Below are 9,933 nucleotides of genomic sequence, written 5' to 3' on the forward strand. Positions count from 1 at the left end.
TTTACGAAAACTTTGATGTCAGGGGACTCTGGTTTCCAGTCTGCAGGCTCTGCTCTGTGTTTGTATTTCCATGTATCAGCCATGTGGATGTTTCTAGGAAAAAGAAAGAGAAAGAGCATAGACACGGACCAAAGAGGACAGAATGCTTTTATGGAGCAAGGGGGCCCAAACTGAGAAAAAAAATAGGGACAAGAGTGGCACAGAGATGACACCCTTCTTATGGTTTAGGTCACTGGGCTGGGCCACCAGCTCCGTGTGAGATTTTCAGATTGAATCCTAGTGGGAGTCAATGCATGGACATCACCCAGGTACAGTAAGGATGTCACCTTGAATACTCTCAAAATGAGAAAGAAAGATGACAGATTCAGTCTCTGCAAAGATGCAGAAAACGGACACTCTTCATGATGGCATTTAGATTTCACATCAGGGCATTCTAGTGTTCGGAGTTACTCACAATCATACACTGGATTGAAGACTCGCTTTGGATACAACTGTTTGTAACTGCGCTCTTGTTATCTAGCCTAAGCGACTGGTGACATGAGGCATTTCATAATGTCTGCTATATTATGTGTGATCGGGCCCTAATTAACATTCCAGGACCCAAGTTTAGACAAGCTGTTTGGAAAACCTGAAGAGGGCATATGGTTTTAGGTGGCCTGTCCCTCGTGTTACAGCTGGTGTCCAAGTAGCATGAGCCGTATCTTGGAGGTGGGTGGGTCAGTGGTGGATGCTTAGAAGTCCTTGCATTGTCTTTCTCTCCTGTTAGCAGAGCTGTATTCATTTCCCAGGCTGAAAGTTTCCCATGTATGTCACATAAGGAGAAACACGTCTCTTAAGTGGTAACTTACTGACTGTTAAAGCTAACACCTGTACTCTTCACTCCCACAGCTGCTCTGGAAAACCCACATCACACACACCTCCCTCCTCTAACATGGATCCAAACTGCACTTTTGAGGTCCTCTGTCCTCTATAATGGATGGCTGGTAGGTCTTTTCTTTCTTCTTTTGTAGCACAAAAGATTGACTCAGGACCTTGTACAGGCCAGGGAAGCTCTTTACCAGTGTTGTCAGCCCTTATCTGAGGGGTTTCCCCTTAAACTCCAGCTTAAGGGGAAATATGTTAAACCAATAGAGACATCAAAGGGATTCTACCTCTTTTTCAAGAAGGGTCTGGAAGACAGGGTCAGCCAAGGTGGTGTTTCACTGAGCCCCAGGGATTAAAAGGGGTACCTGGTCTGAGAAGAGGCGCATATCAACTAAAGCTAATTCTACCTGTGAACTCAGAGTCTAGCAAGGCCGAGGAAAGAGTTCTTTTATGCAGACTAAAATCCAGTTTCCTTTAATTTTAATTTTATAAATTTATTCAGATTACCACTCAATTATTATCCCATCACTTGTATCCTCCTGCTCCTCCCTCCCTCTCTCTTTCACCCTATTCCCCTCCCCTAGGAAAGCCAGTTTCTTTAAAGAGATGCCTCCAGCCTCCAGGTTCAGGTTACTTACCCAGAGGCAGTAACAGCAGGCAGGCTTTCAAAGCAGACAACTTGGTCCCTCTATTGTTTCTAACTTTCTCTAAAACTTATTGCTGCAAGAATGCCAGCTCTTTTTCTCATAGAGTCAAGAGTTGGACCAGAACACCTGTAAGCTTCAAAGAGCATGCAGAGATAGTGCAAGGCTTTTCCTGCGTCTGTCCCCTGAACCAGTTTGCCTGTGACAGGTGTCTAAGGCAAGGGTTCATGAACCTGCTACCTTCTCATATTGTGTCTGTGTTAGGCACTGTACTGATTTGGATGAAAATGGGCCTTAATAGGTTCATAGAGAGTGGCCTTGTTGGGAGGTGTGTCACCTTGTTTGAGGAACTGTGTCACTGGGGTGAGCTTTGGGGTTTCAGAAGTCCAAGGCAGGCCCTGTGTTGCCCTTCCTTCCTGCTGCTTGCCAAACCAGATGTAGAACTCTCAGCTCCTCTCCAGCACCATGTCTGCCTGTGTGCTCCATCCTTCCCACCGTGGTGATGATAGACTAATCATCTGAACTGTAAGCCAGTCCCTGATGAAATGCTTTGCTTTATAAGAGGGACAATACATGCAGTAAGCTTCGAACCCCTACCCAGATCTAGCCAATGGATAGGACAATCTCCACAGTTGAGTGGCGAGTGGGGTCTGACTTTCACATGAACTCTAGTGCCTCATATTTGACCATATCCCCTGGATGGGGAGGCCTGGTGACACTTAGAGGGGATAGCAGGATATCAAGAAAAGACTTGATATCCTATGAGCATATACAGGGGGAGGTGATCCCCTTCAGTCAGAATCATAGGGGAAGGGAATAAGGGGAAAATGGGAGAGAGGGAGGAATGGGAGGATACAAGGGATGGGATAACAATTGAGATGTAATATGAATAAATTAATAAAATATATTTAAAAAAGAGTTGCTGTTGTCATGGTTTCTCTTCATAGCATTGAAACCCTCACTAAAGGAGGTGTCATGTAAAACCGGTTCACTTGCTTCTAACTTTGTGGACACTGCCTCCTAAAGATTATGCCTCCTGTCAATGAGAAAGCCTATAATATCTCACAACTGGGCCTCTCGGCATCCATTGACAACCATCCAGTCCCTCATCTATTCTGCTGAAGATGATCTTTCTAAATTAAAAACACATTACCATCTATTTTTCTTGCATAAATTCCTAAATAGCTTCATTTGTTCTCTGGATAAGGCCTAAATATCTGTGCTAGCACCATGTCCCCTGATTGATGGAGTCTCTCCTTCTTTCTCCATCCTTCTTTGGCTCTTTGTCCTGTGATTAATGGTCACCATTTTCTTCACAAAGGGGCTGGGGAGGTTTTGCTCACTGATAGGGCCCACTGTTGTAAGGCATTGTGGTGGTTTGAATGAGAATGGGCCCCATTGGCTCATATATTTTCATGCTTAGTTCCCAGTTGCTGAACTATTTGGGAAGGATTAGGAGGTGTGGCCTTGTTGGAGGAAGTGTGTCCAGGGGCTTTGAGGTTTCAAAAGCCCATGATAGGCTCAGTGTTTCTCTGCCTCCTGCTAGCAGATCAGAATGTAAAGCTCTCAGTCACTGCTCCAGCACCATGCCTGACCGCCCACTGCCAGACTCCCCACCATGATGATAATAGACTAATTCTCTGAAGCTTTAAGCAAGCCCGAAATTACATGTTTTCTACCACAAGTTGTTTTGGTCATTGTTTCTCTTCTCAGCAATAGAATAGTAACTAAGATGGGCATATAGGCAGTGCAAGGACTAATTACTTCCTGAATGAGTAAAGGAAACCACCAAATCAATTGGAGGACTAGCTCCATCTATTTATTGTATTACTTAAAACGAGCAAAAACCTACAGAGTCAAGTCAAGAATCTTCATTGATTTTTGGTTGAATACAGGTGAACAAAATTAGTATATCCAATCACGAATCAATATGTTAAACAAAATAAAAGAAAGATGAAGTTAAAGGTTTTAGATAAATATCTAATAGGCCCTATTTTTTTTGTCCAAAATGGGAGTGGGATGGTTGTCATGACGTTGGTCATCTGTAGGCTTGCTTTGACAGGCAGCAGTTTAGGCTTTCATGTGTACATTATCATGTTTATGTGGCTGTGCATTTGTCACTGGGGAGTTCATGTGCATCAGTATGTCTCTGGGTCCACAAGTACACCATTTCAAAAAGAAGAGAGATGAAAAGCTTCATTTAGATGGATGTGATGACCTCCCCAGAGGAGCCAGGGTAAGCATCCTGAATACTTGGCTACTTACTATCTCCAGGAAAAGGAAGAGGTGGAGATACACATACATAAATACATATACGTCACTTACATGTGCATGCACAAACAAGACATTATTATTGGAAGCAATACAGTAAATAAGCTGATTTCCAGCTTCCCTGCTTGAGAGAGTCTAACTGGGAGATGGTATTTTGAGAAGGCACCCCTTTCCAGCATCAGCTAAAGTCAAGTACATGTTTCACTTGGTCAGATCAAGGTGTCAAATAACTAACACAAATGTATTTAGATAGGTGGGTGCATCTACCCTGACCTGTGTGCGTGTTGCTTGGTTTCATTTAATGATAATCTTGGCATCATGGTATGTTTTGTATATACACCCCTCTAACAGATATGGCTCCTTTTATTTGCCCCACCCATAGATGTGCAACTTAGAGTATAAATAGACTTCTGAATTCTCATCTGACCTACACTATGTGAATGTGAAGAGCTTTCAATTAGAAAGATGAATTTCTTTCTCTGCCTTCTGATAAACTGACATGCAGAAGCAAGCGAACACAGACCAGACTTTGTTAGTTGCTTTTCCCAACATCTGTTTCCCTTCCCTCCTGAATGATGCTGCCTAATATTTCGATATGTAAAGCCACTCTGAGATGTGCCTCTTTTGCATGTCAGGTAGTTACTCTCCTGCTAACAAGATATAAAAGTGTTACCTGAGTCATAGATTAGTCTCCCTAATGGTGAGAAGGTATGGTTTTGCCACTCCCTCTTCTGTAGCCCAAAACATATGTTAACAGGTTCTCCATGGATAAAGAAAAAGTATGTAGGCTAAGTTCTGGTTTTGATACTCATGTACTGCATTCCTTCATCCTCAAGCAACATACTAATCCTGTATGAGGTAGACATATACTCCTCAGCTTGTGGTCAAAGCAGCAATGGCAAAATTTGTATGACTGCATTTGGTACATCATGGAGGTGTAGGCTTTCTGTTCCATTCAGATGCTCTGTCTTGTCACTATCAAGATCATGAACAAAGAATGAACATATACTTTCTGCATTCTACAGTATAACTCCAGGTGTGATGTGTGCTTTTGTTAAAAATTCTTCTATTATGCAGGTTAGTAAAGCTAGTTGACCGGTAATGTGTTAGATCTATACTAGCTTGCAAGAGTGAAGTTTGTGTGTCTCTTCCAATGTCTATGCTCAGTAGTGAAATTTTGGTTGCTTAAAATTGAGGTGTTGAGGGAAGACGAGACCCTTAACTTGATGCCTCCTCCGGCCATGAGGAATGGGCAAAACTGTCTCACGGTGCCCAGAATCATGTTTGGTCTTCCAGGAATAGACATTTAAGAAGAAATACCTTGACAGTTTTGAGAGGAAAAAAAATTGAGCTTAGCTTTGATGAGAATATGCCACAGAATTTGGCAAGTATTGAAAAGTATTTATCCCACTTTTGTCCAGAGATGCTGCTTACTAACTGACCGCTGGTTAAAATATCTTTCTTTCCCCCACTGAACTATTATTTAGGGAGAGCCCAAGGCACAGTTCTTATATAGTTCAGATTTTTATGAACTTCAAAGGACTTTCCTATGCATTCCATGATTTGAATATTACAACAGCTTGTGAAATCTGTAGGGCAAATATTATTATCCTTCTTTTTTGTTTGAGATTTTCTTTTTAAATTATTTTTTAAATTTATTTTTAATTTATTCAGATTACATCTCAATTGTTATCCCCTCACTTGTATCCTCCCGTTCCTCCTCCTCTCCCTCTTTCAGGATGGTTCACAACTTAAGAGATACACATAGTGGATAAAGAGTGCAACGGGAACTGAATGGCATAGCTGGTGTTTCTTATTCCTACAAATACCGGTGGGATTCACTGAGTTTCCCTGAGCACATGGGATGAGTGAAGATTCAACAAATACAGTTCCAAAAAGAAACACAAGGCACAGCCAATGATGAGCCTTTGTTTTTCTGTAAGTTGTTTCTGAAGTGGGCCTACTAGAAAAGATCCCACTGGAGGAATCAGCATAAGCTTAGAAAACAACACAGGCTCTTCCTTTGGGTGCTGGTGCTAAGTGATCTGCATAGCTGCGGCTGGAGCCAGAATGCTACTGAAGAAAGCTATGAGTTCTGGGATCTACTGCCTGGTACCTGAGCTGGTCTTCTCCTGTTCCTGCTGTGTAAATCTCAGCAAATCACTTTCCCTTCTTGCTGGCTGGCTGGTCTCAAGTAAAATGGGATCATGATGGTCGCTGTGAGGATCAAAGGAGGTTACTATTCAGATCAGGGAGCGTAATGTTCATTGCGTGATGAAGACTCAAAGCAGGTTATGTACCCCCTGCTTTCAGAGTTCAAGTTACTGCTTATCATATAACATATTCGAAGCTATGATTCATACCTATATTTTTCTCAAAATAATCTGAAATTATTCTAAAGATTGGGTGTGTGTAATATATATATATATATTATGAATGTTCTGAAGGTCTACTGGTGTCCCAATCAAGGCAGGCATTACAGGTTTAGGGGAGACAGAGGCCTGGGAAGAGTTTTCTCAGAAAAGAGCAGCAGTTTTTAATTCTGCTCTGTTTGTAGTACATTCCATGCTGCTTTTCAGACCAAAACTAAATCTGGCAACAGCAGGCAATCATAGAGTTTTCATGTAATTCAATAATTTATCACAAAGAATATTCATTTATAAACAATGACTTGTTTTGGAATGATAGCAGCTGTCAGTTTGGAGGCCTTATTTCTTCCCAGTGGGACATAAGTCTGGCTCCCCCCTCTGTTAAATCATGCAGGGTCGCTGGGTTGGGAATCTGAGACTGAATGCACTTTACAATGTGTTTATGTTTTGGTATGCACATTATTTCATTTTTACTTTGTGGTCATGAAATCCATGTTGCCAGATGCCTAAAGTGCCTCTGTACATGGACAGGAAATAATCTAGTTCAGGGCTATAATTGCACCTGAAAATGCTTGGACCAGAAGTTCAGACATTCCCCTGTACCATGACAGACACACAAACGCCCTGGTACTCCTCTGTGTCATCACTTAGATTTGCTTCACCGAGAAAGAATTCTGGACCGTTCGCTTCTTGGAAAATCTATTGCCAGAATGATTTGTACGTCTGAACGTTGTGATTGTTTCTCTCCAGTGTCTTGGGAAATTCAGTCTTTTGCGTTCCAGAGAAGATCAGACTGCCTGGCCAGAATAGAGCACTTGCTCTCCTATGGAACTTCTCAATGTCTTTCACTTCTTCACAACTTCCATTTCTCCAAAGGTCACAGATGTCTTTTCTTCGAGCTCTTCAAGCTTTCAGGAGAGCTTGCAAAGCTGGTGAGTCAAGAAAAAGGAGAACTTGCCCAAGTACCAAAGGCCTTCTGCTTCTAGTGGTCATTTTCATTGCATATGACAGCATTTTCATTTCATTCAATTTTCGTTTTTGAAAGTTTTGTCAAGTTGACTTTTCTGTAGCCACTTGCTACCTATGCCAGTCAGAATAGCCATGTTAGGCCTAATAGTGGTTAACTTAAGGTTGACTATATCCTGCTCCCCCTGCCAAATACGTTGTAGTCCCAACCATCAGATCTTGTGACTATGGCCTTAGTTGGAAATAAGATCTTTGAATATGTCATTGAACTAAAATTGAAGTAATTAAGATGGACCAAGAGCCAATGTGACTGATGTCTAAAAAAAAAAAATTTTGACACAGATACACAAGAAAAATTGCATGTGACCTTAGGGCAAGAGACAGCAGTAATGCAGCTGCAAAACCTGCCATTGTGAGGTAGCCCCCATGAAAAGCTAGGACAACATAAGGTAGATAACATCTCTTCATGTTTCTGGGATACTTCTTGCTTCTGACTATAACTTATTTTAGATTTAGTATTCAGAAATGTAAAATAGTTCATTTTTATTGCTTTAAGATGCTGCACTTCTGGTACCAAAATCCATATTAGTTTTCTAGGGCAACTCTAACAAAGTGCCATAAGCTGGCTGACAGAAACTTTTCCAGGACCCTTTTGATGTGTCTCTAGGATTAGAAAAGTTTGGTTTCTCATTTCTCCGTGTCATGCCCCTCCGCCCTTTTAACGTGTCTCCCTGTATCTACTCCAGTCCCCTTAACATCTTACACAATGTTCTTCACAACTCTTCATTGTTAGACTGCCGAGTGTGACCTTACCACTCTAAGTAGATGCACTAAGGCTTTAACACCATGTCCTAACCAAGGTTCCTGTGCTTTCCATCTTTTTTTTTTAAACCACATATTGATTCTTTACTCTTAAAAATCAACCATTCTGTTGGATAAACTCCCAATGGGGTGATGGTTCTTTCTAAGGATTATGCTTCTCCTTAATCCAGGCACCTTCTCTGGAATTTTCTTAAGAACACAACTTCTCTCTAACATCACGTTGTGCCTGTGGGGAGGATGGTATCAGGAAACTCTGTCAACTTTTATAGGACACAGGAGTGGTGAAAGGTTTTCATTCCATCTTAAAAACGAGACTATAAGTGAGGGAAGAAAGAACTATTTTCTCCAGTTATTTCTTTTAAGCAGTAATGCTTTGACCTCTGCCATTTTTGCCCAACCAGATTTTATCTCAGGAGGAGGGCTTTCTCTTGCCACTAAGAGGTTATATATGACATCTGGTCAGGACACAATCTTAAGAGTTTGCCTTTTGTGAACAATAGACTTTACACTGGTGAACGTACAACCCTGCTCTAAGGAGCATCACACAAATAGGAAAAATGTGATGATATTAAGCCAGTTCATCTCACCCATTTCTTTCCTCTCAGTTGGTGGGAATGAGCCACCTTCATTTGGCCTGACTGTGTGTGATGAATGGTCCATGAGAACCTCATGGCACAAAAAGACATGTGGTAAGTTTCCACTCCTGTTTCTCCTTAAATATAAACTTCCAGCTGTTTTCCCCCCTCCTGAAGCTTTGACTTAATTTAAAAGTTAGATTGAAATAAGCCATCTAGAGCACTTTAGAATGGCCGTAAGAGAGTGGGTGGCAAGAGATGGGGGAGGGAGAGGGAAGCAGCACAAAAAGAATGTAAATCTGGAATCTGGAAGAATGTGGGTCATTTGAAACTTGATAGGCTGCTTCTGGTGTTAGGAGACTTCATCATTTATAGCAGCCATGTACCATTTATATATGGCTAAAGGCATATATACCCTCTTACACAGGCAAAGCACATACATGTGCATGTACACAACAGAGAGAGAGAGAGACAGACAGACAGACAGACAGACAGAGACAGACAGACAGAGACAGACAGAGAGACAGAGACAGAGACAGAGACAGAGACAGAGAGAGGGCAGCAGATCAGACCAGAAGCATAGCACTCAGGGCTGGCTGGGCTCTCTGCATGTACCAAGCTCCCTGTGTGGAGGCATCATTATGCTGACCCCCATAAGCAAACTCATTTTAAGTAGCTGCTCAATGTATCTCTTCAGCATAGCCAGGAAGCCTGGCAAATTGGAATGGATGCAGGAAAAGAGATTGGATTATTCCTGGATTCGGATGGCTAACTAGGAACAGGAAAGGGCAGACGAACTGCTGCTTTCTCAGTCATCACAATTGCTACTCTAAGCACTGCTCATGGTTGACTTCTGCGTTCCCAGCACTTAGGGTGTTTTGCCTTATTTAGTATTCACAGCCACCTTCTGGGGTGTGTCTTACACTTCGTTTCTGGTTTCTGGAGGAAGGAGCTTACTCTTGAGCTTAGAACAATACCTGGCCCACAGCTTGTCCTTAACAAATATCTTAACTACATGATGGAAAGTTAAAAAAAATATGATTAAGATCATACAGTAATTGCCTGAAGGACCACATTTACATTCACACTGTGTGGTATTTTCAATTATGCAAACTCATGTACTTTGACCAAAACTTTGAATAGAAACAGCAGAATTGGAACTGACCTGCCCAAATAAGATTCAAGAATCTGTGAGTAGTAACACTGAAATCCTGTTTTTGGCAGGATAAAGGAGGGAAGGCTGACGCTGACTGAGGTAAAAGATTAGGGCCATCAGAGAAGGGATATGGACAGGCAGGAGGGCTCCCTAGGGCAGTTTGTGGGGACAGCCTTGAGCTTGAAGGAAAGCCCCTGAGTATGGATGAGGTACGGGGTGGAGGAATCTGAAGCTTGGCTGTGTGTGGACATAAGGAATGGGTTAGC

Source organism: Acomys russatus, chromosome 2 (assembly GCF_903995435.1).
Source record: "Acomys russatus chromosome 2, mAcoRus1.1, whole genome shotgun sequence".
NCBI classification, from domain to species: Eukaryota; Metazoa; Chordata; class Mammalia; order Rodentia; family Muridae; genus Acomys; species Acomys russatus.